Source organism: Temnothorax nylanderi, unplaced genomic scaffold (genome assembly GCF_030848795.1).
Source record: "Temnothorax nylanderi isolate EJ_2023f unplaced genomic scaffold, tnyl_v1.0 TNYL_tig0078_pilon, whole genome shotgun sequence".
Taxonomy (NCBI): Eukaryota; Metazoa; Arthropoda; class Insecta; order Hymenoptera; family Formicidae; genus Temnothorax; species Temnothorax nylanderi.
Genome location: NW_027249140.1, coordinates 649,212 through 675,071, shown reverse-complemented (window position 1 = coordinate 675,071; position 25,860 = coordinate 649,212). Strand labels below are relative to the sequence as shown.

The window sequence follows — 25,860 nt, the reverse complement described above, 5'->3', positions numbered from 1 at the left end:
AAAATTTTTATTATAAAAAAATATATAATTCATAAAATTTTAGTTTATAATATACGACATAGGTATAATGAGAACGGACAAAAAGATGCAGGACTCGTGGAAACAGGATGCGTTTAATATTTTGGGAGTAATTCAAGATTTCCATAGACTGTTCAATTCCGCGCAAGTTTTAATTGCTCTTCCAACGAGCTTCGTTAAACGTTAAGTAAGACGATGTATCTGATATTTCAGTCTTATAACACGCGCGGCAGTACACCGAGTACTTATCTACGAGAACTCATCGGCTACGCGAACTTGCTGGATTTCGACAAATGTTGAAGCAGTTAAAACAGCATTTGAGGTAACAATTTAATACGACAATTTCGAACAATTATATATTTCGAGTGAGCGAGGGAACCCGTGGCAACAGACACTAAATTAAGTTGGCGCTAAGTTAATTTAGGGGATTAAGCTTTCGTTATTGAAGTCGCTCTTTGAGACTAAAATTCGTTCTACTGACATTACGTTTTGTTTTATACCATTCGTGTATAATTTTATTACAAATATCGATCGAATGTCCGAGTGAATTTATTTCGTCAAAAGGTCTGTTACATCATTTATTTATTTTAATATTAAACGAAAGTTTATTGTAATTTGACAAATATTTCGACAATCGGTACGCTACTCGGAGCTCGCATTTTTCTCGAAGCTCGATAAAGTTAGCGGCCTATTCTTTGATCAGCGACAGTGAAAGAAAGGTGACCGCACCGCTCGCCGTTCTCATCATTCTATTTCAGCAGCTATCAAACTGGTGAGTGCTACAATTACGGGGGGGTTGCAGCGGCCGCCGAAGTTTGCTTTGCTTTCGAGTTTAACGCTTCGGCACGAGGTATTAAAAGTTCCACGTCACGCGAACCCGCCGGCGAATCATAATTCACGATAATTTTCGACATTTACACGAATGCAAGTAATCCCGTTTCTCTCTTTTTTCAAATTAGACACGTCGGGTTTTGAAGAGCGGCCTCGAGAGGAAAAGCTTTTAAAGAGCATTATATTTTCAGCGAGATTACGTCGATTATAGGGTTCGGCGCGATTAAGGCGCGCACGTTGAAGTACGAAATACGTGGAAATCGGTGTGCATATATACAAAGGCAATCGTTATCATCGGCCACGGTTAGCCGACTTATTTGATCACGCGAGAATATACGCCCGTAATGCTTTATAAGCAAGGTGGTAGCTACGTGTTCCCACTGACGAAACCGGTCTTTTCATCCCGTCGGATTTAAAATGACCGATATGGCGTTGAGCGCATAATCGCGATAATCCCGTCACGATTCCGGACGAGAGCAGCCCGGCGCGGCGGTATTGCGGAATCATACCTGCGGCTTCTCGGGGCCGCGCTCGTATTTGAACAGGACGTGAATAATTAATAGCGCGGCGTTTGGCCCGCTTTTTTTCCCCCCCCACGCGTGTACACCCGCCGCCCCGGCGCTTTTACGTCAAGACGACACGTGTGAGCCGCCGGCGATATATCCGCCTATTTTTTTTAACCGCCTCATATAAAAGGGAAATCTAACAGACGGCTTTTCTCTCTGTCGCGTCTCCTTCCCTCTCGCCGTTAATCTTCCTCCGTATACCCTCCGCCGCATAATTTGCTCTCGCTCTTTTGCGCATGTATTTCTAATGCCAGCAAAATACAGCGTCGCATTGCATCTGTCACTTTTCCCGACGCGACGGTCAGGTGCATCGATATTAGCGCGACACGCGCGTGGATTATTTATGAGGGAGTAAATAATTTCTCCAAGAGAAGCAGCGTGAAGCTTATACTGAGAAAAGTGACATTATCACCGACCACTCGAATTTCGCCTTTCATCTCGTTTACGCATAGTATTATTCATAGCAAAGTTTATTATTGCGTTTTGTACGAAAAATGTATAATAATTTTATTTCAACGCGATCACTCGACGAACGATGCACGTTGCATTACGTTGTTATGAATAACGCAACGTGGTTGCGTCATAATTTCTCATAAAAAAAATACCTTCGTGGCAGAATCGCGCGGTTTGAATTATTCCCCAGTCGGGGGAAAGATGAGCAGCGAATGTGGTGGAAAAGGCAATTTGTAAAAGTGACGCGGTAGAGATCCGAAAGGTATCATAAAGAGATAATACCGGCGTTAACATTTATAAATCATTCATTTTACAACAGCCGAGAATGCTTCTTTCGCAGGTTGATATGACGTCGAAAATGGAACGAACATTGAATTAAATCAAATTTTTTAAACAGCTTTTCACTTCTTACACATATGTACTCTGGAATATTTCATTATAACAATGACAGTCATAAATTTGAAAAAAGCTTCTCCACGATATTATTCAACGGCGTGTTCAAAGGCCACAGGTACTTTTAGTCAATTCTTTAAACATCGATCTCAATTTGTAAGAAGGAGACAATGCTTTCATACTCGACAAAAAAATGTTCATTTTTAAGTAATATATCACCGTAATTTTCTTATGTAACTCTCTCTGTGTTTGCATTGCGTCTCTCGCGTAATGTTATCTTTTGCTTCGCCAGTCAGTTCAGATATCGATCTGTAAACGCGACAGCTTGCAACATAGAAGTTTTACAACTGGCTGCAAAATGCGCTCACCGATACATAGCGGTACCTCGCTGCAGTATTATATTGCACCTTATAGTTACACAAAGCCGTAGAGATCAATAGAGATTTGCGAAAACTTTTCGACATTTAATCTATAATATATTGTCCAGATGTCCATTCAATTCTGGGTATATGGAAAGAAGAAAGTTAAAAGATCCGGGCAACAAACACGTTAAGTTATAGATATAGGACAAATTTGGCGAGCGAGTAAATAAATCAATCACAAGTGAAGATATGCGACACATGACTCTTTTCCAGCTTAAAAATAAAATTATTTAAATCACATGTATGTACATATTTAACTTGAAATGTAAGGACACTGATAAATCATGTTAATAATTTCCATTTACATTTGCGATATATTACATGAATAAATCATATCGATAATCTGTACACGTTTGCTTATCAAATCGATTTCAAATCTTCGTTCATTCAGCAGAATGGTTCAGCTGTTGTCTTATTTGTATATATTCGTCATTAATATTTCATACGTGCTCGAAAATGTAAATCTCTCTCTGCAAGTCCGACGTGATTTTTAAAATTCAATATTCAGCGCCGTAAAACAATTACACGTTATCGCACCGTCAATTTTGCTGCGACGAGGGACGAGAGAAGGTCGGAGAGGAGAGAGCAGGAAAGAGCGCCGGAGCCACTAACATCAAAGAACACGGCGCATAAATTTGTAATAAAGCGCATTAACGGTCGCATAATGGCGTACAATATGCTACGGGCGCCGGAACGTACAAGGCACGACGGCAATTTGAAAATTGAGTGGCTAATTCAGAGAATCGAGTAGACGCTCTGAATGTCTCACCTGTACACTCCGGGATCTCCATTAAAATTTCCATAAAGCTCCTGCCGGCAGCAAAGGCAGAGTCGCGCGACTGATACGCTGAGATTGCATGTTTAAAAAAAAAAGAGACCGTCTTGCTTTTTCCGTTTGGTCGCAGCGCGACGACCAGTTGTTTCGAGTTCTGACAAAGTAAGTAGGTATACGCCGCGGAAAATTGCTGTCGTGCACCTTACGACATTCGCGCGCAAAATTAGCCCGAGGCAATTTTCCCCTTGCGCGAGACTTCAGAAAATATTACGTTATATTATTAATATTGCGTTAGTCAACGCATTCGACGTCATTTGGCGCACTCCCTGTGTTAAGAGAATGTAGTAATTCACAATGAATTTCCCCAACGAGATTAATTTTTACCGAAGGAAGAAAGCAAAACATTTATGACCGTCTGGTGTGTAATCCATGAGTTTTAGTTTTAATGCCTTCGAAATTTCCTTGCCTGTTGATTAGTTTCTCGAACGCTGGCAAGCTCTGAAAACTTTCTTCACCGCAGTCCCAAGTTAATTATCTTACAGCAATCTCGTTGCGACTTAGATGCTAGGTAGAACGGATGATTTTCAAAAGTTATCGCAACATTATCAGATTTATAACTTCATATCGGACTGCGCCGTGTAACATCATCGTTCAAATATTCGCACAATGTTGTTATTCGATATCTTCGCGCGCGTATCATTTCCGCATATTTAAAATAGTTATAATTAATTTCTTTTGATAATATTATGATATTCTGATGTTAAAAAAGAATGTTTATTAATTAAACTTCTCTCTTTCAATTGCACGATTTCCCTTTGATAAATTTGTTTTAATTGGATAATTTCGCCGGCGCATTTTTACGTATGCGACGTTATCGTTTGCATTTTCATATAAACTTATTTCGTTTTTATAATATATATACATTTTATATTTCCAACGCGTATGCGCCGACGAGCGTACGCAAAAATATGATAGCAATTTTATATAGTTATAGGCTATACGTGATAGCAATCGCAGGCTGTCGATGCTCTCGCAAACGTTCATTAACGTTTTCACCAACGAATTTGCAACGCCACTTTTTTTTTACTATAACGAATGTCCCGCCAATCATAAGCAATTGACATATCCGCGATAATTCGCACATGCACCGTTGAAACGTGAACCGTTGCGAATGCAGTCAATGAGATTATCCTTTGAACTAGAAAAAAGAGTTTCAGCTATATCAAAATAATTTCGCTTGCAGTTGCGCTTTTAGGAAAATAAACGCACGTAACGCATACGATAGCAGCAGGATAGCAATCATATTTTGTTCGTTGAAATTTTGTATTTTATACCAAGGATTTAATATAATCGGAAAAACGGAATTGCCTCAACGCAATGTTATCAATGCCGCTTTATAAATAAGGATTGGTTTGTAATCTTGTATTATTGAAGGTTTATTCTTTTATATATTATATAGCGAAAACTGAGTAATGCAAAATACACTCTAGGATTAGGATTGTGGAAGTCGTCGACGGAAACCGTCTCAACGAAGAAATGTTACATGTGGCAAAGAGAATAGAATGGATCTTAGCATAAAAGTATATTGACGCCATTCTTCGTTTCATCGTAAAAAGGGCTTCGAGAAGGATCATGCTACGCGAAATGCGATTTCTTCGCGCGCGCTTCTCCTATCCATTTTTCCTTTACTCAGCGCGCAACACGGAAGATCGGAAAAGGGGAATGAGGGAGAGAAAGAGAGAGAGAGAGACTTCGCGCGAAGAGAAGGGGCAAAAGGTATCCTTGATCCGTGGCTTTTAACTTTCCGGAAATCACTTTCCTCCATTATTTCCCGTGGCTCCCGCTTCCCCAGACGTTGCTGGCAACTTGCTTCAGACATGAAGCTATATATACGGTGTTTGTGCCCGTGTGTGTACGCAAACTCGCAAAGTTGGCCGTGTATTTATACGACGTTCGCGTATAATACAAAGCCACCTATAATATGACACGTGCAAGACATGCCTGTATGCGGGCAAGTAACGAGACGCTCCTCGCAGATTTCGCATTATTTTCTAAATTTTGTATGAATCTCCAGGACGCGTTCGCAAATATACAATATTTCACAAAAAAAAGCAAAATAATTAATAATGCTAATTTCGTCCTAAAATAAAAATGTTTGCAAATTCTCCTGCGGCGCACACGCGTTTATATGATATCGACATTTTTTTTGTAATTCTTTGCAATTTTGTAATCTTAATTGACAGTTTGTATCTCAGTTCTATGTCTCAGATTTTTTGGCCTAATTTTATACTCTAGCTTTAAGACATACACAAAGTATATTTTGTAATTTATTTAATTTTAAATTTTAATTAGTTATTTAGTTTTACTGTTAAACTTTACAAAAATGCAGACGCAATAAATGTGCAAATATCTTGATTTAAAATTTAATGCCGATAGTTACCTACATCGCCAAAATTTCGTCTCATTGCAAGTTGAAGTAGACAATATATGTTCTATAGTTTACTATTCTCAAGGGAATTTCTCAAACTCCGTCTCATCCTGATGCTTATAAAGTCAACGAAGTATGTGCGACTCCTGACCCGTTTCTCTTTTGACCTAAACAAGTAACTCGGCTCCCGGTTCTTTGATCCGACAAGTTAGGCGAGATTCATTGAACAGTATCAGGATACTGCTCGATACTCTCGCTACGGTATGCCACGTACACATCAAAGGGCGTACCAGGTTCATCAGAATTCTCTCGTAGAAACGGTCCACTTATTTTCTGGCACGACACTCCTTTCGGACAGAAAGTTCGGCCAATGTCGAAATTCTGCTTCCCGCAGCGAAGAAATCAGTTCGATCAAAGGACCGCGCCGAACTTTTTACTTTATACATGTACGCTGGACGTGCGGAAAAAAATTTCCTCGATTGATAAGTGGATCACTGGCATCGCGTAATTATTGCGTTATATATTAATCATATACGTGTATATATATACGTACATATGTATGTATATATTATATAAATTAAAACTTCAGGAATCGGTTTCCAATATCTAAGAAAAGAAATCTCAAGTCAAAGCATGACTAGTATCGTAATTGAGCTGATAAGTATAAGTCATGAATCTCACAAGGCTCTTTCAACATACTATTGTCTCAAACTTCCGATTCTTCCGAAAAGAAAACCCTTTAGACAGAGGAAACTTTTATAACCTCGATGTGATCATAAAAAAGTGAGGCTCGTTGTAATTAATCTACTAAAAACTTATTTTCTTAGATATTACAAATTTATAGACTAATGACGTCTTTCAATGCGGAATAGTTTTGTAATGTACTATAACAAAATGTTTAAAAATTACAAATACATAACTACATAAATGATTGTAAATTCATTCAAGTTTGTGACATATCTTGAACTTGATGGATAAGAAACATGGCAGGAATAACTTCGCAGGTGATTATATTTGTGTAATTCTAAAAATATTTTAATTCAACAAAGTATTGCATTATTTCTATATTGTAAGAAATCTGGTGCCTTTATTAAATGGAATTTATCACCGTGCATAAATGATTAAGTGCAGCACCAGCCGAGATCGCCGGTTGTCGGCGGGATTGCATGCAAAAATTTACAATTGCCACGAAATTCGGCCGAACGCAAATGGCGCGGAATGAAAAATGTATGCACGTGGCAGACGCGTGTACGCGCGTATGTACCGATGCGCAATAAATTTGCTCACCACCCCCGCCTTACGGTCCAGCGCCTGCCGACCACCGTGCCGACCGCAAAACGGAATCAAATATGACGCGCAGGCGGCATTATCGAAACACAATACGCGATTCAGCCGGGACGAGGGGCCCGCCAATTTGTACCAAAATCCGCGCGCGCGGTATCGTCGCGTCCAATCACGGTGGGGCCGTGTTGCGAATTTGGTGTTGTGCGAAATTATATCTCGGTAGCTATAAAAATTAATATTCACATCCGAATATCCATGCCCTTGTATTTATTGCTTCCTATGCAGCTGTTGTGTCCGGAATAAAAATCGTAACTGAATAAAAACCAACGCATTATTTAAATAAGCGTGCATTAGTTTTCATAGCTAGGTATACGTGAGAGAATTGTCAAAAGAATAACAATTAAAAGTTTTTAAATATTAAAGTAATTGACCCTGTATACAAATATTTTTTAAGATGTTTTTTTTTCATATAAAATAAATATGATATTGAACTGATAATAATAAAATTGAATAAGCATTGAATAATATTTACGGTAATGTATTATTTCCAATTTTTCGCGAAGCTGAACGCAGCATTAAAATAGATGCGATTTCTAGCGCTTGAGTCGGGTAACAAGAAAAATGATTTGTTGGCGATGTCGCAGCAGGCAAGAAGAAAACTCGCTCGATTTTTTCGTTTTATTCTCACTGTCTTGGCAAGAACGATAATAATGTACACGGGAGACATATGCACGGACAGATTCTTTCAGCTTTTCGTTGCGAAACGGGGTCTAGTTTATGGCTGCATTTAAGAGTCAAGCCTGCATAAACGCACGGTCTCAGGTGGACTTCCGTAAGAACGGCCAATGAATTCCTCCGAGGAAATTGCACGGGGCGCGTAAAGCCTCGCGGACACCTTCTTCACCGCGTGCCGGGCGTAAGAATCGATTCTCGTCCTGGACGTAACATCGGGTTTGCGAAAATGTTGCTTAGGAGTCGCGAAGGGTCGGTATGGGCCTGTAATAAATTTCACCTCTGTTGCTTAAAAACCGCTGAACACGTATAAATATCTTCTTGAATTCAGAAAGCGGTTGAGATGTTATTTTATAAAATATTTCGGTCCCTCGATATTTTTCCTTGTACATATCCTTATACGAAATTCTACCTCTTCAATTATGAGTACCCTACGTGCGTAGTGTTTGCGTGGGAACAATCTTTTTCTTAACAAAAATGCAAAGATATTGGTCACATATTTTTTCAATATGATATATTATTTTGCCAATTTAATTATAGTTATATTTTAGATAATTATTAGAGTGATTAGCAACAGATTAATTGACAATGTCTTTAAACACATGATTTCCTTTTTAAGAGATAAACATAATTTTCGAAAGTTTTCATATATATATCCCATCGATATCTGTATCTGATACGGATATATAACTTAAAGACGTCAGCACGAAACAATTTACAGGAAGGAGCGGAGATAAGCTTTCGATAAGCGCGGTTGAGAGTAGCGATGTCGCTTCGAAAGTCGAAGAATCATGGTTCTAGAACATAAGAACGTTCCGTTGCCATTCTAAGGGATTATCCGGCGAATTGGACCGGCTACCCGGTCGGTCGCGACTGAATTTTATCCTGGCGAGACAAAATTCGAAGTTTCGAAGGGCGAAAACGTCCCGCGGTATTTAAGCGCTTCACTGAGCTCGCGAAATCGATGGAGAAGAGCTTGTGACACACTCTCTCTCTCTCTCCCTTCCCGCACCACTTCTGAAACTGCGACATCGATTATCGGCTACCGATAGACATTAATGGAAAAATACAATTCACGGAAAGTCCACGGACTTTTATCGGCTGTGGCACACGGAGTAATCTCGATTGTGTACAATAGTAGCATAATATTTATTTGAATTGCGGTAACTTTAGAATTACATAAAAATAATAAAGTTTTATCTCTCTGTCTCATTATATCAACAGAATTTTTTACACAGTTTATAGTTTACACAGTTTTGAAGTGATGTATGAGTGTCTTGCTTTTCTCTCCTATTTTACAAATTGCAGCAATATAACTTGAAATTAAATTTAATATTTATTCGTTATTTATTTGTAATTAAAATTACAATTCAACCAAATTTGATCTTTGTCATTTACTGGTGTAAATTCCGCCACTTGAAGTAACTATATATTGTTTCTCTTTATGCATAATTTTAATAATATTAATATCATTAAAATTATGCATAAAGAGAGATAATGTAGTTAATTCAATATTATTCAATATTATTTAATAATATTAATAATATTAATCTATGTTTTAACTTACGCTGCTTTATTTATGTTATCGTTATTTATATGGACACTTGTTACGACACCGACAAATCACATCTTGCTACCACCGCGAGGATTTGCGAACGAATTATTGCGCTGAAATTAGAAATATTACATAAAGCATAACTCGCGGGGCGTAAAACAGCGCACGGGTTACGGCGGTATTCGTGTTACAAAATACTTCAACTCCCCGGAATTTGTTCCATCGCGAGGTACTCGAGAGCTAAGCTACTAAACAAAAGAATGAAGCGTTGATATGATTGATGGTGCATCTCGTCAGGGAATCAGCAGCTGCGGCTCGCGAGAGACTTCGCTGAGTAATTCATCGCGTACGCGTTTACCTGCTCGACGAGAGAACACGAAGTAAACGAGGGCGAGAAAAAGAGAGACGAGAGAGAGAAGAGAAACGAGGGAGATGAGCATCGATGGGAAAACACAAGAATGCTAATTGTTCGCTTGACCGACGTCATCCTTTTTCTCTTTTATTTTTCAAAAAAAAGAGAGAGAAAGATGTACTGTTTGCTCAAAACGCCAAAGAACTGCAGTGAACGCGTGTCCAGAGCAGATCGATGTAAAAAAAAAAAAAAATCATCGCACGTTGCAAAGTTGCCACCTCAACGCTGCCACCGCATTCACGTTTCACACGCCAGTCAAATTCAGTCAGAGTGCAATCAACGTGCTCACCTCCTGAATACCCCGCTTATTTGTTCATTAATTAGGTAAGTCGATTGATAAACTTGGAACAATGGAGAAGCATAAAGCGAAAATGCGAATGAATTTGGTTTTAGTGAGCAAGGAATAAAATTAATTTCACCAGCAACTAATGCACGTGATAAATTGCACTGTTCAAAAAATATACATATGTTTGCGATGATAATATGGATGTTCGCGAGCTTGCGTGAGGCGCAGAAATGGATAATGAGAGCGGCAGACGGATTCATCAAGTTTAGAGTTCGCATAAAATGCACATGTTTATAATTAAATGTTAACTTTTGAAATAGACTTTATACAATTTAGCGTTCCGCGAACAAAGAATTGGCACACGAAGCAACCGAAGATAGATATGCGTGACGGAACTAATGACTTTTTAGACGATTGACTTAGAGGACGCGAGGTTCCGACTTTTCACGATTCAGCATCATTTGATCATAAGATAGTTGAACAACTTAATATTTTTAGTAGGCCTATGCGTTGCGCAGATATTATAACAATTTAATATTAAATTCTAAATTTAGTGCTATATATATAATAAAAAAAGCTGCGCAACGACAATATAACGATAACGATAACGAAACTGTCGTCAAGAGTTACAGAATAGGCCCCGCAGGTATACGTTCGCGATTCACTCAGTACGCATTGGCTAAGTGACAAACAATCGCTGCGCGGTTTATCAACCTGTCTACTTGGTAATTTGAAGGCATCGTAGTCACCGTTTCCGTTATGTCCTGAAATCCCTCCGGGCTGAAACGGGACTTTTTGCTCGCCGGACGGCCGGAGACAAGCAACGAGACTTCTCTCGCAGAATCATTAATTCCGATGACGGTGGATTGGCGGAACGTAGGACGTGTCCCGACCGAGCTGTCGGCCAGCCGAAAGGAAGAAGCGGGATAGAGGAGGATTCGCTTCTCGCGGGGGAAAGGGACGAGGCTGTCATTGATAGTTGTGATTAATGTGCGATGCGTCGCCAAGATAACTTGATTATGCGGGTGGACGGCGGCGCCCTCCCAGGCTCCATATCTCATGCTCCTTCGCCTTCTCCTCTCGCTACTTCGATGAACATTTTAATCTCTTTATCGCGCGCCTTCGTGCTCCTCGATTCGAATATAACCGCCGTCCGTTTCCCGAACTTATTTAGTCAAACGGGCTAAAAATGTCAGCATTTTCGAAGAGCATTTGCATAAATTTTTCTACCGCATTAATATCTTACCGACTTCGGTGGAGATATATCTGAAGGAAAATGCCTCACAATTTTAACATAGGACAATAAATACGAAAATCAATCCTCTCTATATAGAGACTTGGCAACAATGCAAATCTCAAACTTCGTTAAAAATTGTTTTAAAAATTTATCTCACAACACAGAAATAATTCAACACGAGAAATGTATCTATAGCCGGTATTCATAGTCGGATCTTATTTCAAGACTGTCTTAAGTAATGTCTTAAGATGCTAATACGGCTCTGTGATAGGTTCATAACATTTTAAGATCGAACTTAAGACGGTCTTAAATATAAGAACCGACTATGAATACCGTCCTATATGTAATATGTAACGCGTAAAAAAATATATATATAATAAAGCAAATTCACGAATTTATCTGCATTTTTGAGAAATTCTGAAACGTAGCGAATAAAATGTAATTAATAAATTGTATTTCAACCACAATACTCTTTTATTATAATTAACCCGCTACATAATTTGTTAGCTTTTGTATTCCAAGCGATATTAGTAATTATAAATAAGAGTGAATTCGTGTGCTAATCTGATAGCCGGTGTCTGAAAGCTCGAACTTAATTTGAGCAAACTTTAATGAGAGGTCGCGCTTTTCACAATAGCGCTTTTCGACGGTATCCAGCAGGTAATTCACGTGCCGCTGATGGAATCCGATAAAGTGTAAACTATCTGAAGGCATCGACGGCCGATTCGCAGCCCACGCAACTCGGCAGAATTCAGCCGAGCAATCTAGTATGAACAATTTGAGAAGTTCTTGATCAATTCTCTCCTTCTCTCCTCCCCCCTCTCTCCCCCGAGCGTAAATAAATTACGCAGCCAGCAGCGAGTATAGCGATTTCTACAATTCGCCATGGATAGTCAAATAGCCATTAAGTCGCAGATTATCCCGGATTATATAGCGGGCGTCCATTATCATCGGGCCCGTATTCTGGTCCAAGTCGTAAACCTCTGATCAGAAACCGCGACACATCTGACAATGACGCCTGTCCTACTTTCCAAAGCCGGATCGGCCATGTCAACGCCCTATACGCGGCTCTTTGACCGATCTTCTTCTTCATCGCGGGTAATAAGGAATATCAAGGTTTGCACAGCTGCCACGGCAGATAGGCGGCCTGGTGTTTAACTTGCAAGTTGCAGCGCAGTATTGTCCATTGTAATTGAGGAGACGAGTGGATGAAGGCCCTTGATTATTTCCATTACATATGGCGGTATTGGAGTCGAGCGTTAATATCGAGAGAATTAACGTAGATGTACCGGCGCGGCGCGGGCGTCCCGGCAAAGATCAATACAGAACCGAGAAGGTACTCGGAGCGCAATTAATTTACGCGTGAAGGCTTTGTGCCTAAGGTGAAACTAACGTTCGCGCCTATTATACAGTTAGTGCCTGTTATATTAATGTCTATTCTGCAGCACTGTAGACTCGCCGATAGAGACGAGAGTTTGGCGAAAAGCATGATTTTCGAAGGAAGGCAAGCGGAATCATGAGCTCGTACATCGAATTGATCTTTATTATCGTTTACGTAAATTGCTGAGTCACTTCGACGTACAGATGTTACCCTGACAGACTGACAGCCACGAACTTCCAAATCAGTGGATGTAGCGGGAAAGTTTCGGGCGGCGGCGGCGGCGGCGGCTGTTTCCGGACTATATATGAGACGTCGTCCGTCGACCAAAGTTGACCGAGGAATTTGAGTTTTATACTGGCTGTGTTATACCCCGGAATTCAAAGTTTCCACCGTGTCTTATTTCATCCGCTTTGCTCGCAAACGCCACGTCGCGAGAGACGGAACTGCTGCTTTAAAAGAACCGATAGTGCGCCTATCGTTGATACTTTCTCGTTTGTTGAGAGAAAAAATCTTTAGAAAGTTATGTACATATTTTATGAATAATCTAAAACGCTGTAAACGTAGAATGTAAGATATAGATAAAGAAAAAAAGAAACCATATGATTGATTTAGTAAGAATAAGTTAATTCTTTTTTTTTAAATCAGAGATAGAAATTTTGAATTGTTTTCTGATAACTTCGGTCTATTTAATCATCGAGTCGATTATTTAATCTTGGAATATTGCTAGGTTTTTTTAAACGAGAAAATATTAATCCAAGTAGCAAGTTCAACGATACTGAAGGAGAGAGAGCGAGTCGAGAAATGTGCGCGCTTAATGCGCACAGTAACAGGCGCCATAAAATAAGGGACAAATTAAATATTCCGCAATGGGGCGTGCGACGTTTTAAAATAATCCCATTATCGGGCACGCAAACACGCTTAACGCGAGAGCGTAACAAACTGCGATCGATTCGTATTATACATATACAGACGCGCCTCGGTATGATTACGCGATAATTACATATCTCGCGCGATAATTAGACGTCACGTGCCGCGTCGTCTAGACCGATAGCGTAATTGCCGAGTCTGTTCGGGATTTAAAGTCTCGAACTGTTTCGCCGGATCGTTTCGACACGATGATTACCGTACGTCCATGCGGCATAACATCGAGATTACCACCGAGTCTAATAAAGCAATTTAATCGCTCCGCGAATGAGAACGCGATTCGCAATTGCGTTTCCGTATTACCGCCCGCGGTGCGAAAACCATCCGTGGTAAAATAATGTCGGACTATTTCACAAATAGCTGATAAAAATACCTCTTTAAGAAGTGGGAAAATAAATGTCTAGCGCCACAAGTGAGGCTACGAGGTAATTAAGTTCGCGCCAATTACCGTTACCTCCAGGAATTGGCCCCCCATCGTACGTATAGTTATTTGAACCCGGAGACGCAGGCGGCGACGAAGACGCAAAACGCGTGTCTCGATCGGCACGCTTACGGAAAACGAAACGATGGCTAAAGATAGGTTCTGAAAGAAGGGTGGATATGTCGTTAAAAGCAGAAAGTGTTCGCGGAGGGCAAAAGATAATTAGAATGCGCTCGTGGGGTGGTCGAGGCGGAAACCATATTTGCAGGCGATACTCATTAAAACAACCGTTACGTGCTGATAGCGACTATTAAGAGAACTTTCGACTCTACGTTTCAATTACTTCGCGTGTTTTAATTGCATCGGTCTGTCCGCGGATCAAGCCGGATCTCTCCGCTCGAAGTCGACGATACTGAAGGGCGTCTACCACTGTTGAAACGTACAAAAAGAAATCAGATCATATCGCTTGGCGTTGCCAATCGTATCGAGATTTGTTCATGATCAATTCGTCTCAAAAACAAGTAAACATCAGCAATAATTAAGCGTGAAATTAACTTTCGGTGACTGCCTGTGTCAACGACACCGTTTGTCTTCTAGCAAACGGTTCCATAATTAGGTCACTTAATTGAGCAATTTGCCACGGGGAGTACTTGCTTTACGAGAGAAAACATGCGCAGTTGGTCGGCTTTGACCATTTCGCTTTAATTCGTTGAGAAACGCGTCACTTTTTTCCGCTGACGATCGGAAGTCTTTCATTTTCCGTTTTTTCGTTGTTTCGTCTCATTGTTTTCTTTCATTTTCTTTCCCCTTTCCTTCTGTCTCTATAGACTCTCTTTTCTCCAACTAGAACAGCTTTGACCAATAGTCCCGTAATGAGGGCAATTTATTATATCAAAGGTCACCGGGACAAGAACGAGGGAGTTTTCATTCTTCTCTCCGGTACATTCTTTTCCCCGGCGGGTTTAAACGGAAGAGAGAGAGAGAGAGTTTCTCCCATAATGGAGAGAAATTAAATCGTCTTCGTGAAAGTGAGGCGAAGCCGCCTCGTTCGATAATACGAAGATATCTCATCTGGAGATCGGAATAGCTTCAAGTTATCGCTTCATAAATCGGTGAATCGAGGTGAGATCCGGCTAGCTGTGGTTGATAATGATCCGCCGGATGCCTGATGGGACGGTAAACTCGATGAGCACGGGCCCGCGGCGGATCAGTCAAATCGGAAAGTAATTATAGATTTTAATTGAGATTATTAAACGCGATACAGTATGCGCACCATCGCGTTTATCCGCGAGCGAAACCTATAATTCAGCACGGCTGACTTGCAGCGTTTCGTACTCCAGTAATAATTGCAGCGATTGCATCTTCCATTTAGATAAATGTAATATCAAAAATATCGTATATCAGAAGTAAATATCTTTCTACGAGCGCCTAGAGGCTGTCTAATTCATAATTTCTAATATTTTATTATTAATGTTTAAATTTTGAAAAGTTTTAATTATTTATTTAGAAACACACACATCATATAATCGTTATGTAACAATAGTAATTTAACAATCGGGAAACAAAAGGTAGAAGAAATTGGCTATACTACTGAACAATTAGTTTCATTTTATTCGCCTTTTTCTCATATGGAAATGTTAGATGATTATCGCGCTTTCGTGTCTTAAGTTAGATATAATTGAAACGAGATTTGAGAGAGAGAGAGAGAGATATATATATATATATATATATATATATATATATTAAAATCGAAATAGAGAACGATCGAAGCTGCGGTCGTGCTTCGATTGTTCTCTATTTATAATAAAAATGACAAACGTGAGATTAAATTAACATTGTTACTGCATACGCAATGTTTGCTGTCGTTCTTCCGATTCCGCTTCCACGTCTGTCGTTCCCCGCGTTTAATCGTTTTCTGAAACAATAACCATCGCCTTCCGCGTATCCTCTTCTACGTTTGCCTAGCAATTAAGTTCCGTTCTCCGCGCACGTTTATATCTTCGTGGCATTTAGACACGTTGACACAACGTCCGTTTACTTATAATTGATTTTCAATTATATTCGAGTTTGTGGAAAAATATGCAGAAACCAAGTTAAATAATCGGAAAGTTTAAAAAGGATTATTAGATTAAATCATTTCTTGTCATTTCAAATAACAAGTATGAGAGAGAAAGAGAGAGAGAGAGAGAGAGAGAGAGAGAGAGAGAGAGAGAGAGAGAGAGAGAGAGAGAGAGAGAGAGAGAGAGAGAGAGAGAGAGAGAGAGAGAGAGAGAGAGAGAGAGAGAGAGAGAGAGAGAAACGCTAATAATAAAGATATAAATAGTAAATGTATGCATTTATAATTTAACTTTAGAAAATTAGAAAATTTACAATTAAATGCTAACATTAAATAGCCATTAGGCAGTTTAATATTATATTGTTTAAACTATGTTGTGCAAATTAATAAACGTTTAGCAAATTGCTGTTATTTTAACTTTCATTGTTTCGTGTGTTAAATAGTAATAAACGCTGAGTGAAAAAATTAGTAATAAACTGTAGAATTGTTAACTTGTTAATTAATCAACTTTAAAATGATATAAAAAGTCTGCAGTAAAACGATAAGAAAACAATTTAAGAGTAGTTCTAAAACCCGTGCAGTATTTCGCGATCACTCTTTTCAATATAATTGAGAACACATTTTGTGACTGACACATTTAATTACCGAAGGTAAATGTTAGCCAAGCAAAATAAAAAATTAGCAACAAGAAGATATCCAAGGCTCTATTGGATCCCAGCTAAACTCAACAACCGTCGTTCCTTAGCCACTGTATGCGGATGATCTAATTAGTTAGATCAACATGTAAATCTCAAGGATAAACGGAACCATCACGAGGATGGCGCCCTGCGGCAGAGGTAGTTAATAAAACGGTCTTGCGATCTCCGAAATCCCACGACGTAACGATCGCCCGTGTTTTGCGTCCGTGGGGTTCGTTGGCGAAAGACCAAAAATCATGTTATTCCCGCTACTCGTTTCACTAACCCCGAAAACGGAAGATACTCGGCGGAGTCAGCCACTTCGTCGTTTATTTATTTTTTTTCTTTTAGATTACGTGGTGATTAATTAAGAAAACGTAGTAATTAATATTAAGACCATCTACAGAGTTATTCATCCGTTTCGAAAGTTTCTTATCCCGTCTGCCCGACTCCTTGTAACCTACCCAGCTCTCCGTCGAGTTATTTTATTCGCGCGCTCCTTATTTCATTAAGTCCTCGCGGCGGCATTCGAGCAGGAAAACTTAATAACCAGACAGCGCCGGCGTTCGAACTTCGAGTTGATGCAATTAATATCTCGCCGCGCACGAAAATGATATACCTTCGAATTTAATCCTTCTCTTGTTACGTTAAAACGTGTAATTGAATTGACGACCCCGAAAGAAATTCTATAAAGACTGATCAAGACGTTACTTTAACATAAGTAGAAGACGGTTAACTAAATATGTAATTTAAGATGCACTAACACTTTTTAATATCAGTCTTACAATAAAAAAAAATAATAGCGATATAAAACATTTTTTTTTTCAGAATCATAACGAATGTTTATCGAGTGCTATCTCACGCAGATGTGTGAGAATAAGAAACGAGATCCCTACCATTTTAAGTTGGCGATTAATCTTCCTCGCTACGGTCGATCGATTATTTCCCATCAATTCAACGTTGAAGTTCTGTAATTTCGCTGATGAGATTGGGAGATCGAATCGCCGCGGCGCGCGGCGGAAAGGGCCCGGGACAAAAAGGGGCTACGATTCCTTTATTTCACTGGCGCTTGTCGAAGATCATTATTTTATCGGCGCGGCGGTACGGATATCTCTGATTCCGTGAGCCGGGGGGGGGTGGGGGCGGGGGTTGAGCGGGGACCGGTCGAAACCGGCCAAGTGCCGGAGGAAGGGTTGGATTGCAGGTGTACGCTGCGGTGTGTGGTCAGCATTACTCGCCCTGAGCACTGTCAGCATCCCCACTAATCGCCGTTTTTGTCGCCGCACCTACCATTTCTCTTCCGTCCTCTTACACAAGCCCGACTCTTCGCTATCTCGACGCGTCTCTCGCTCCACGCCGCTATACCTCGATGCTTATGCTCACGTTGTTTATGCTCACGCTGTTTATGCTCGCGACCGTCTCATTGTCAGCCCCGTGTCTCTTTCCACGCTTTATTTATTACGTCGTCCACGCCCCAATCCATTGTCAACTCTTTCCCGCAAACGCTTTCTCTTACGGATAATTCGTTTGATTAAAAAAAAAGAAACGACACTAAAGCGCCCAGCTGGCGAATATATGGAGAAACTCCGTAACTCCGGAAGTGCGTTTTTTCCGACACGAGCATGAGGATAATCTTTAATCGTCGCAATGAAATTCTCTGTATGTCTCCCTGATAAATGTATTGCAATCTAGCGTTGATTGCAAACACTAATTCCTTCTACTAATAATTATTATGCAATATTAAATAAAAGTGGCGGATGTTGATTAAGAAAGTTAAATGAGAATAGAATTAAATTAAGAGAGGCTATCATTTCTCTCTCGAAATGGCAGGTGTAGTCCAATGAATAATTACAAAATTACCTCTACGCAGTTACAACGCAATTATATAGATTACTTATTTATTAACTCACGCGAATCTTTCGGAAATTCGAAAAGGGAATATACGGTGGACGAACGAGCGTCTAGGGGACGTGGCCAGCTGCGTCGATCTGCGTGATCCCAAGGGCCATCTTTCTCCCCCGCGAATGGGGAACGGAGAACGGCTTACCTGAAACAGAGAGGATGACGAAATATTAATGACGCTCGTAAAGGTTACTGGCGGTATCGTGTCGTGCCACTTGACCTTATAAATCTTCCGCTCCTTGAGGCACACACAATACAAGAGTTAACGTTGACGCAACTTGCCACCCGGTGAAATATTAAAATGGAACGTCGCGGTGGCGTCGTCGCAATTTTGGCGATTATTCCTTACCGTATATAATACCTACACACATATGCTTGATATACTTGAGCCCTCCGACATACGAAGATATGTTTGCCGATAGAATCCCGGGTAGAACAGTAAGTCACAATAAAGTCAAAAGACGTTACAATGATAGTAAAATGATGGTAAAATAAAAAAAATCGTCATTTTGATATCAATTTGATTTTATTGTGATTTGTTGTTCTACCTGAGATCTTACATCGTACGATCAAGAGAAAGGCAGATAGTGTTTAGGATTAAAATTATCTTAGTAATAAATCCAACGCAATAAATTTTTCTTTTCGTCGATATTAAAATAATATTACATCTTATATGATTTATCGTGAGAGAAGAAATATTGCGCGAATCCTCATTCGCTATTTCCAGTCCGCGTCATGCTATTCGGCTTAATAATTGCAGTAACTTGATAACAGTCCTGAGATCGCGTCACTCGAATAGAGCACTCTGATAATTCGAAACAATTTATGAAGTGTAATACTAGTTAAAGTAGCAATTAAATAATTACGCAATTAAACAACAACTGACGACTCCATTGCGATGCTGTACCGACAACAAATTGTTATCTTCATTCGTTGGTATATGTTGACATCAACCAATGATATTGGTTTTGCGTGAAAAGCCTACGCTTTAGTAATTTTCCGCTTCGTATATCAAAGGTATTTGCAATGTGTAATTGGTACAGATAATTAACGTGAAATGCAATAAATAATGGATGCGCGTTCCATCGATACCCTGGAAATCAAAACCAAACATTGCAACTAGGTAATTTCAGTGTTCATAATGGCAAAAACAGCAAATAACGGCTAACGTTACGTTTTAGCTGTAATCATCGGCTAATATCTCATTTTTAAAACATGCGTTCTTCTGATTACGCCAGACTGCGAGACAAATTAACGAAAAAATTAATGAAATAGTCTACCGTTGCTCGATTTATTGGCCCCTCTTCTTTCAATTTTCAATTTAATAAAATAGATCAAACCTATCTATTTTTATCAAGTAATTCAATAAGCGATTGCTAATAATTGACGATTGCGTTTGCAAATAACACGCGGATCATTAACATGGGGTAGCTTAAATTACGCGAATATGTCTCTTCATCAGCACGGTCGGAATCGGGACGTCCGAATAGCATTCGAGAATTAGGAACGAGGGTCAGGAAAGCGACGCTGGCAGCCCCGAGAGTTGCGATGCAAATCTTACGCGAAGAGCCAGCCAACTTCGCGAAATTGAAGCGACCCTCCGGCGATCTCTCCGCCGCGCCGTATCGTCTACGAGAATTGCAAATTCGCGTTCGCGCGAGAAGGAATTCGTTGGGCCCGTCGTCGACGGCTGCTGGATATTTTGAAAGATTTCGGCTGAGGTCGACGCGTCGGAATAAAATCTCGCAGGGCAAATATAATTTGTCAGCTTCTGGCGCGCCAGTCTTTGGCAAAAATATATGCAATCGTGCAATTAGAAAAGAAGCATTTCGTCGCTGTATGTAAAGAAATAATAGAATATTATATTATTCTTCAAGTGCTTTCACGTAAACTTCCACAGAACTTTAATTCAAGCATTAATCGTAAAAAATACTCTACCTCTAAAATTAAAAAAAAAATTATTATGCGAAGTAATAAGCTCTTTCAATATTCTCGCTGTGGAAAAAGGTATGACTTCAGGTACGTCAAAAAATCTGCCATTAAATCCGGATCGATCCGGTAGAGGCGAGACATTCTTTAGATTTGCCAACTAAGAGAAAGTACTATGTTACGGTGAGCAAACACGGAAAAGGACCCGGCGCACTCGTACCAATACTTTCCGCCTCGTTATTAACGCAGCACGCCTTTAGTTTTTCAGAGCGGTGAAAAGCCCTCTTGGGTTTCCACTCTCGCCGCCCGCGCCGTTTCAAGAGCCGAACGAGCGAGCACCGGGCATTTTCGACTCTTGAAAGGTAGAGGCGAACGGGTGGCGACCGGCGGTGGTAGTGGTGGTGGTGGTAGTGGTGGTGTACCGTCATCGGGGTTGTGGCTCGTGGGGTCGCGGATCGGAGAGACGTAGACGAGAGGGGATGTAGTGCCGAGATCCACTTGAACCATTTCCACGTCGGTCGGGTGGCTCTACTTCGCTGCCAGGCAGAATGCCAGTTGCGAAAGAACGAGAAAAGTCGGAAAACGGGAGCGCAGGCAAAGGGGAAAAGGTGTGCGGGAACGAGGGCGACGAGACGCACGACTGATGAAGATAGCGACTTCATAATTTCGAGAGTTTCTGCTTTATGACATTAATAATGATGTACGGATAAAATATAGATTTAAGTCAAACCGAAACCAAGCTTTTTCTCCTCAATTTCGAGTCAAATTAAAATATTGATATGTTCTGCTGGATATCATAATCTAATAATTTTAATTATTACTATCATTATTATTTATTAATTTATGTTAATTATTTATATTCATTACTCTTAATCATTATTAATATTATCATTCATTAATAATTCTGTAACGAGTATCCTTCTTGGAATTTCCATCTGCTGCTACACGTCTGACTACATGCTGGTTTTTCTACTGAAAATGTCAAAAAAGAAAAAGAAGTCTTCTGCCTCGACAAGATTTTTGCGGACACATATTTATATAAAAGTTTTTTTTCGTCGTTCCAACGAAAGAACTAAGAAAAAGAAAAACCTGAAAAATCTGCGGTAATATCCATATAGTTTTGACCTCTGTATCTCGTATTTCCATCGGGATGTACGACGCGAAATTGCGTCGTACATCAAAGAGTCCGAGAGGGAGATTCACGTTCCTAGTAATCCGAGGATCAAGGCGGCTCGAACGAAATTACACGAGCCCATAAATCTCGGCGCATAATGCGACGAAATAATAATGACAATGGAAACTTTCAACAATAAGGCGGCCCGGAGGACAATCGTATTGAAAACAGTGGAGGCAGCCGCCGTACAATAGACGGCCGTCTTACGTGCAATACCGGGCGGATAATTATTGGCCGCGTTAACTGCGCACCCGCGGCCGATGATCGGCCACTCGGCACGGTCAATAATTCCGCCACGTTGTTGTTTAGTGCTTTATTTCGTGGTTGAACGCGCGATGTCAAAGGGGACCACCGTTTATGTGCTCGCAAAACTTTCGGTGGCGGTCTGCTTTTTAACGAGGCGTTTGTAACGCTACCGTGAAGAAATATTGCCATTTTAATCAACCAGCGCGAGTTATAACACTTAAAAGAACGAGCGGAGGTTCGCTCGCCGCGAAGTTGAACTGGCATTTTCGGTCGTTCGTGGCGATTATTATGAACCTTTAATAAAATTCGACTGACAATGAGAATATATCTATGCCTTTCATTCATATATCATCTTCATGCAACTTTATTGCGTGGTCAATTCACTAATGTTACTATATAAATGGGGATAATTATAATGTACTTAATATTTTATAATGTAATTTATTTATTACCACAAATCTCTCTAGAATAATACCGAAATAAAAATTAAAGCAAAAAATCTTGAAAACTATTAATGTAGCAATATTTGTCAATATTTTAAAGCTACTTTAAATAATGAAATGTTCAAATCATTATTTCAATACTTTTATCAAGGAAAAATTGATTCCACAAATTAATAAATAAAAACTAATTTGCTATTTCAGAAATCCCATTATATGGAGAAATATAATTCGCTTCGGATATTTCAATAAATATCGTCTAACTTTGTCTATAAATTTAAGAACGTTATGGCGATAATGATTTCCTTTTGTTGCACCAGATATGTAATGATCCATTATATGCATCTACAGTCTCTGACACAAAAGAATGAATTTTTTCGCGCCATAATGGCCGCTTCGATGTGCGCGCTCCGACTTCTTTTCTATGATCCAATTAATATTTACTTTAACTACCAGTTATATTCGCTTCATGCGCGTTGGAATGAGCAAAAAAATTCAATGAACGTATTATTCAAGACTCGCGTGCGCACAATGAAAGAATATCAATTCTTTCGTTTGTCCACTGCACTGGATTTCTCGCTCTGTCTTCAACAATACCATAGACGAGGAGCAATTCAATGCAGATTCGGGCGAATTGCTTCCGGAGCAGTCCATCGAAATGGGATATTTCTGCGAGAGTTCCTTCGTCAGCTAGCGGATTTATTCGAAAATCGTGGACTATCGCTGAAACTTCTTTCGAGCGATTTAAAGAGAAAGATAGAAAAATCTCATTCTAGTGATGGTGTGGTTTAAATTTGCATAGTAATAAAATCTAATAGTCTAAGAAATTTCATAAGAATTTCCGTTTCTTTGGAAAAAGAAAATTGTTGGAATATTTCAATTGATTAGAAAATATATAATTAAAATTAAAAATAAAATATGTCGGCATACGTTTCGCTATTCGATTATTTAAAGCATCATTAAAATGAGAAAAGAGATTTGTTCTAAGAGATTTGAAATGCACATGTGTGAGAGATTTATTAAATTTCGGCATATCCCCGTTAACTTAAATAAATGGAAGTGATAGACGCACATACACAAGCTTATCTTCTTTTTCTTCATTTTGCCTCTGTGCAATTTTTAATTCTCGCTTAATCTCTCTACATTGCCGCAAACATTTTTCACGTTTTACCTCATTTTGCATGATTGACATCTAGATATCTCGACTGTACTCGGTTGCACTTGTTGCTCGTTTCAATCTGAACTTCTCCCGATTCACGTTTATATTGCTCACGTTATAGAATTCAGAAACAGTTATGATGATCATGATTGAAATGTATCGAAATTTCTTAGCGCGATTTATGTAGGTATCTAATTATATTGTTGCTATTACAGATCGCAGCGCAATGACATGGATGATACAAATAAAAATAAAGCAAATACTAATAATTAATACTATGGCATTATTAAAAAAAAAAAATAAATAAAAACATTATTTTAAGATAATTATAAATATACGAAACGTTCTGTACAAATAAACTTTGTTTCTATGAAGAATTTGCATTAAATACTAATGCACATGCCTATACATCTTATACCATAATCAAAATAGATATAATACGTAATAATAAATTATACGAATATACATATTTCATTCACGAACATACATACAATATTAATATCATAATGTAATCTTATAATCTTTATTTTATTTAAATTTTTCTTCTTCTTCTTCAATGGCACTACAGCTCAAGATCGAACCATGACCTTTTGAAGTTTAGCCTTCATCAAATCCGAGGTCTCGCTCTTTTGGCTTTTTAACAATAATTTCTTTTTAATGGGGCATGTTGTTAGTTTAGCGCCCAACTCTCAACCTGGAAGATCAGTCCTCAAATATAAAGGGATACTTGTGGCGAGAAATACTTTCGGTGGGTTGCCATTACCTTCCGAGAGGTGGTGATAAAAAAAACTAATGATTTTTGGTCGGATTTAAACTTGGATCTTCAGCTCGTTATGTTAGAGCGCAGATCTTTTTGCGCCATAATATCGTCACATTTTATATATTTTTATTTCATATATATATTTTTTTTCAGCAGTTTTTATAACCTCTCATTATGGAAATTTTAACTTTAAAAACGATGTCTTATCTTTCTAATATCTTATCTTTCTAATATATTTCTTGACGCATTTATATCAATAAATAAGAACATAAACATTCTTTGCGCCGTTTTATCCATATATGTAGTTGTTTTCATGAGATTCTTCGAAATTTTTCTTGCAACAAATAGAAGCAAGAACAGTCCACGTTATTTTATTTATATAAGTCTTTAATGACACGTTCACAAATAGCTGTTAAAAGAAAAGACAGACACTTTGTATTACGCCCTCCAATATAATATTATATAATTTTATCAAGTATATTATTCGGTATATTACTCGAATCTATGCAATATGAGTATATGTGTGTGCACATCGTCTCCAACATCCTTTCCTAAAAGTTACCCCACTTTTCATCGCTTTTTATTACCTATCTCGAATTCGACATGCTCGTTCCCCTATCTAGCTCGAACGGATACGTCGTTTTTCACGCGCCTCAGTGTATTCCCAGGGTATTGCAAAAGAAAAAAAAACTATATCGCGGTCGTGTCCCGCCCGAACTTTTCTCCCCCATTTCCTGTCTTTCCGCATCCGTCGCCGGGACCGCCGGCTTCTTCTCGCGCGGTGACGAAGTTTCGCGGCGAGGAGAGGAGCAACGAATAACGTCAGCTATGAATTCCGAGAGGCGACGAGGATAGGATGCTTTGCGAGGATCGAGCCTTTGCTATATTGGCAGACGTTTTCCAACTTTACGCCAATATGGCCAGGTGCCGCCAGTCATTTTGCGCTTATTTGCACCCCGTCGCGTCGCGGCGTTATACGTTAGGTAACATACATATGCCCACCGTCAAGTCGCCTGACGGAATATCGCGATAGAAGTCGGTGCTGAGGTGCAAAAAGCGACCGCGAGGTATTCCCGGTCGTTGCGCTCGATTTTCGCGCCCGTCCGCCTCCGGCAGAGCGATCTCCCGTGATTGCGATATATTTCGAGACTGCTGTTAATTCGTCGCTCTCTGATCGCAAGCGCGTACGGAATTTCGGATTTAAACCAACATTGCACGATTCCCGCGAACGTAGCGTTTCTCTCGAAAAGATATAACTGGTTAACCGTTAAAAATAGTTTACTTTTTTTCCCCGGAGAAGTATTAGACCGAAATTGAAAATGTATAGCGACAGGAATAGCCAGAAAATGAGATACCTATTCCGCCGATTTATAGGGAGGGACCTTTTCAAATAGATATA

At 39.5% G+C, this 25,860-nt stretch overlaps 1 protein-coding gene and 1 long non-coding RNA gene across 6 annotated transcripts in view; both read right to left on the bottom strand.

The window, feature by feature from the left end:
• The window catches only part of Fas3 (fasciclin 3), a 301,684-nt gene that overhangs the window by 90,446 nt on the left and 185,378 nt on the right, over positions 1 to 25,860 (bottom strand). The gene's annotated exons all lie outside the window — the stretch shown is intronic.
• Positions 14,046 to 25,860, bottom strand: part of LOC139774320 (uncharacterized) — a 72,323-nt gene continuing 60,508 nt past the window's right edge. The window contains exon 4 of the long non-coding RNA XR_011718553.1: positions 14,046 to 18,898. This is a non-coding gene — a long non-coding RNA (uncharacterized lncRNA). The remainder of the gene's footprint in view (positions 18,899 to 25,860) is intronic.